This window comes from Syngnathoides biaculeatus, chromosome 14 (assembly GCF_019802595.1).
Source record: "Syngnathoides biaculeatus isolate LvHL_M chromosome 14, ASM1980259v1, whole genome shotgun sequence".
NCBI lineage: Eukaryota > Metazoa > Chordata > Actinopteri > Syngnathiformes > Syngnathidae > Syngnathoides > Syngnathoides biaculeatus.
The window spans coordinates 13,820,197-13,826,196 of NC_084653.1; positions in this window are offsets into that span (position 1 = coordinate 13,820,197).

The following is a 6,000-nucleotide window of genomic DNA, read 5'->3' on the forward strand; positions in this document are numbered from 1 at the left end:
GGAGGGAAGAGGCAAGACAAGAGGTCACAATTATCCCCCCCCCCCCCCAGCCCCACACTCCTCAAGCGCTTTAATATATTCCGTTACTTCCTGTATGGCAAGAAAGGGAGGGCGGGGATTCTAATTAAAGCGTGCCGAAGGAATTTTGACACAGATGTGGCGAGAGATCAATATTTAGCGCAATCATCAGCGATTCCTGATGCTTTGGACGGCTTCCGCGCGAACGGCTGCGAGGAGCCCGGCTGTCAGGTGAGCAGCCGGGAAAAGCCACGAAACTCCCGCAGCCCATGAATCAAAGCTCCATACCGCTTTGCTCTCCATCTTCATTCATCCCTATAAAAGAAGAAAAGTGAACTGTGTCAGGCTGCTTTGTGAGGGGGGCGGGGTGTCCAGAAAGGAAGAAAAATGCCAAAGGTGGGATCGACTAGATGAGGAGGAAGCGCAGCTGCCAGGAGCCGCAAGAGCAAAACGATTGCAAGGTACACAGATGGCTCTGCGCATGGAGTCGTCACTCTTTTTCATTCCGCTGACTGACTGTTTCAGATTACCTTCAATAACTACTGTATGTTTCTTGGGAAATATAGCACTGGCGGTGCATGCAAAAATCACTGCATGCCATTTCCTGACTGTCGGATTTACAACAGTAATATTGCCTCGTACAGTGGTACCTTCACACTAACTTTTTTTTTTTAAGCATCAATTCATATCACTGCATCTTTTGTAATTTTCATTTCATTTTTTTCATTTCCTTATCCAGTGTACTGCCCCCTAAGGTACATACAAACCAGAACAAGCAGCACATTGGCACTTGAACTACTGAGAGGCACAAACTGTTTAATTCCTTTAAATGCTATTAAATGCGGTTTTTACTGTATGAATTTAAGAAGTGAAACACTGCAGCATGCCGTTTTTCAAAAAAATTTGCGGGTGTACTTAGGGGAGGCTGGAACGGATTCATGGACTCTACATTCATTTCAATGTGAAGAACATTTTAAGATAGATCTTTTATCACGCTGTGGAGAAACTGTGGTAATTTAATTAAACACATTTTAAGCATCTTTTTTGTGGTATCCTTCAAGCCATCATCCAGCACTGAGAAATGTCAAACTGAATTCACTTTTGAATACATAATAAATTAATCAATCTGATATTTTAACGTCACAGATATGAGTAAAAATCAATCAAGAAATAATGTGATTTACTCTTTTGTGTATTTATAGATGATAACAATGATGGGCTCTAGTAAAAGTAAAATTACAAAGGTTAAATACAATCCACTTTCTCATGCCTGTTTTTGTTCATTACTACTGTAATAAATGGATTTTTACTCAGTGTAAAATTAATCAATCCTAATGTGCACACACACACACACCACACACACACACACACCACACACACACACACACACACACGACACACTCAGAACAAAAGTGGCTGCAGAACTGACATGGATGGAGAGCAGTGAGTCAGGAACACGGTGTTGGATCCCAGCAATGCGTGTGAGACGAGAGAATAAGGGTGAGGGGGCAGAGGGCGGGGTCATGATGTCGCGGGGTACAGGGCGGGTGGGGGTTTTGTAAGGGGACACTTTGGTCCAGTGTGTCCTGTCTCCTGGTGTCAGCCCATCTCCTTGTTCTAGCATGTGAATGACACTCACACACACACACAGGTTGGTACTTACCATCCCAAGTTGATCCAATTAGCGGTCGTCCCACTGTGCTTGTCCGTCGCACGGCCCGACTGACAAGGAACGGTCTGGCTTGTGTCTCACTGCTGACATACGTGAGGAATTCAGCAAGGGGAAAGTAACGGCAACGCACACACGTGCCGCCTCACGCCGTGCAAAGCCTAGAAAGGTGCATAACAAAGCCTCCGCTAAATGAGTGGCCCAGACGAAGGCGCTGAGAATTCTCTAATTACTTGCTCCAATCTATCTAAGTCAGCGGCCTTCTATTTTGATGCATCATAATGCTCGAGAAGAATGCCTTTATTATGGGACAGTCAAAAGGGGAATTAATGGGTATTAATCTATGAGCAGTGCTGTCATTCTTTTGGATGCCTCTGTGCTACATGCTAATGCTAGTCGTCGCTTAGATTGGATCTAATCCTGGACAGGTCATCAGATAATTCTGCATCATAGTGACTGGATTTACACTGCAGGTCCCAGTGCCCAATTCGGATAGAAAGCTATTTCCATTTACAATTGAAGTGATACATATTTGACATGATGGAACACACGGATCAGCGCCCGCGTGCGGACTCCAAACAGCACGTACAGTAAGTAACTCCAGATGCGCCAACATTGGCCAGTGACAATGCAGAAATGAATAGTGTAAAAATCTGTCTTGTATAAAGTACCTAAAATGTTACTTAAGTAAAATTGCTTAAGAAAATTAAGTATCATAAATGCTCATCTAAAAGTATTTGACTGTAAATAAGAAAACACATATTACATAAAGGCCGGTAGCTCAGCTGTAGAGCGTTGGCCTCACAGTTCTGAGGACCAGGGTGGAAATCCCGGTTCCACCTGTGTGGAATTTGTATGTTCTCCCCGTGCCCGTGTGGGTTTTCTCCGGGCACTCCGGTTTCCTTCCACATCCCAAAAACATGCAACATTAATTGGACACTATTAATTGCTATTAGGTGTGATTGTGAGTGTGACTGTTGTCTTTCTCCATGTGCCCTGTGATTGGCTGCCAACCAGTTCATGGTTTACCCTGACTCCTGTCCAAAGAATAAATTATTCTGCAGTACTATATGTTTAATAGCATACAAAGTCTTTATAAGAGTATGGTAGAGGTTAAAAAGAGTGTGGGGAAGATAAATTAGTCTAGCCAGGTTTATGCAAAATACATTAAATTATAATAAAAAATATGGTCACAATTTGTTCATTTTGCCTTTTGCGGCAATGGTCCAGAACCTAACCCCCACAATGACAGAAGGATTACAGTTTTGAAAGTACAGTGGTGCCTGCTTGAGATATGAGTCTAAATAATTCAGTGACCACACTTGTAATTCAAAATATTGGTATCTCATATCACCTCCCCCAATCGAAATGAACAGAAATGCAATTAATCCGTTCCAACAAGAACAAAAACATTCTCATGTTTTTCAATAATTTAAAAGAGCACTCTAGATAATATTGTACTTTATAAGTACAGTAACTCATTAATTGCAACTATTGGTGTGTGCAACTTGCCACTGAGTGGCAGAACAACAGTCATGTATTCAGACATGAAGAGTTTCTGTGACTCACTAAATTTTAGCAAAATATTTCGTTTTTCATTCCGCTCCACCATTTGTGTTCCTGAATACCTGAATAAAGCCCGTGCTCCAACAGGGAATACCGGCTTGATCTCCTGACCGAGAGAAAGACAGGCCAAGCAAATGCTCCACCGCGCTGCGGTGACTGAAAATATGAACTGAAAAATATTTCCCGTGGGGGGAAAAGCAATAGTAAAGAAAACGGAGCATTAGTATCTGTGCCTCAGGACATCAGGATCATTTTGTCCAGCAGCAGAGCAAAGGTCTTTGACTCTTTAACTGAATTCTTGACTGACAAATTCAATTGCCGTCTGTCGTCCAAGACCCTCAATGCAATATGTGTATTTTGATTCAATTTGCCCAGCAAATACCTGCATATACATATTGTTTACACAGTTACGGACCACGACAAAAATCAATATTTACAGCCGTGCTTTGTCATCCCTGAGTGCGCTGCAAAATAGAAAGATATGCCTTTAATTGAATCAGGTAAAACCATACACATTGTTAATTTTGGGCTGTGAAGCTTTTGCAACGTTTTACAATGTCTTCTTTTGCTCGTTGATGACTTGTGTTTGTCCCCTTGCATGGGGCAGAGCGCAATTTATATATATAAAAATTGGATTTAGAAAGGTCAGTCTCCAAAGAAGTCATAATAAATCACAGATGAGAAGTTTGCTTTGTTTATAAAGACCGTAATTCCACGTACGCTTGAATAGATTATACGCAGTACAATGAAATGGCATCTTGCAGCATTGAATCGTTTTAAGAGCTTTGAGGCGGGGAGCGGGTGACGATCAGGTGTAAAAGTTTTGACGTCTGCTCGGGTTTTTTTGTTGAAGGCTGCAGAGTATTTGAAAAGAAAACAGCAGCGTGTTGTAGCCTTGCTGTCACTGTCAGTCACACGCGAGGCGATGTTTAGACAGCCAGCTGAGAAGTCTGCGCCGCTGCCAGCTCGCGCCTTTTAAACAAGCCTTTCCATGAGAGACACTTCAACACCGAGTGCCACTCACAGCCTGGATGGCCTGTCCGGGGGGGTTTGAGGGCAGTGCAGCTTCGGGGGCAATGTAACTGGGAATGTACATTGGAAGATTTGAAAGATTTCTCACAACATATTTCAGACATGACTACATTGAAAAAAATAAACGCTGTAAAACAAAAAAAAAAAAAAAAAAAAATTTAAGTGCTCCGTCACATGTAATGATTTGATTTAAGGAACGATTTAGTGTATCCTGAAAGTTGAGCATGAGAGTTTTTATTTCACTATGTTTGAATGTCGGAACTATCATTATCTGTGTTAGCCAAAGGGTTTGCACTTTCTAACATTGCCAACTTAAGTGTAATTATTAAAAGCACGGCAGTGTGGTTTAGTGCTTACACAAGCATCCATCATACAAAGCACAGGCTGTTACCGTCGAACGTTTCATGGCGTCTTTCTAGTTAATCCAACAGACACATATGTGCTTAAGCACCAGAACCTGCCATCCGCAGTAGGCTACATGGGGGTGGGGGGAAACATTGCATAACATTTAAAAACCAAAGTCAGCTACTATTTCAGCTCTGTGTCAATGAAAATGGTGAAAGCTTTCATTTCCTGTAAATGTGGGTGGATGTTGGAAGCAACATTAACAGTGTTAGCCAAAACGTGAGCGCTGGCTAACTTAGCTCACTTAAGTTTGAAAGGACGGCAACGAGGTCCAATGCTCATTCACATTCACACACTCTTACAAGCTTCACATTAGGAACGGGCTTTTACCATTTTTTCAATCTTTTATGATGTCTTTCTAGTTCATCTAAGAGATATACAGTATATACTTTGAGGCAGCAGCTCCTTTCGTAGTAGGCTACCATATACGTGGTTTGCACTCCTCCGACTACATATAGTGTGTCAGATCCAAGGGTTAAATATTAATTACATCCTGTCACGGAGAGATACACGTTAAAAAATGTAAATGACTTCAAACTAAGTGTGGTGTCACCAAAATGTAAAGTTCATCATTATTTTTCTTTACCAGTGTCATTCTGTCCAATATTTAATTAAAGAAATTGCTCTGTGACAAACTTATTTCAAGATATGATCACTCAGTCCATTAACACACACATAATGCACAAACCTGTCTACACATTTACATGCGCATTGTCTCACTATATATGTAGATTTGTTAACATTTATCTATCCATTCAAACACAATACAAACATATGCGTCCCCGTTTGCATACACATAGAACAAACATTTGTCTTTGCTTTGAAATACACTGAACGTAAACATCTGTCGATCCATTCACATCTTTCAAGTTATGAACACGTAAATATCTCTGACCATTTACTGTACATACACTATCATGCAATGTAATGTAAATGTCTGTTTTGCACACACTTGTTTAATCCGCACCCGTCCATTTATGCACACTGCATAATATCTGCCGGTCCACTCACATATATTTTAAACGTCAGTCTGAGGGGATAAAAACAACCACAGGGGTACAGACATGAGAATTATGTCACTGGTACCCCATCGCCTTCCGCCTCCTCCTCTTCACTTTGATAGCCTGTCCGCGAAGGAGCAATTTTGCAGGAGGAGAAAAATGCTCGTGCATGGCCTGAGCTAAAGGTTCATTGTGATGGGTCTAGCACCCCCGCTAACCAAGCACCCCCACCTCCTTCCTTATGTTGCTGTAAAGTGGAGCAAAAGGCATCTGGACAGCAGATTCATCAGCATTACTTGAATGGAGGAG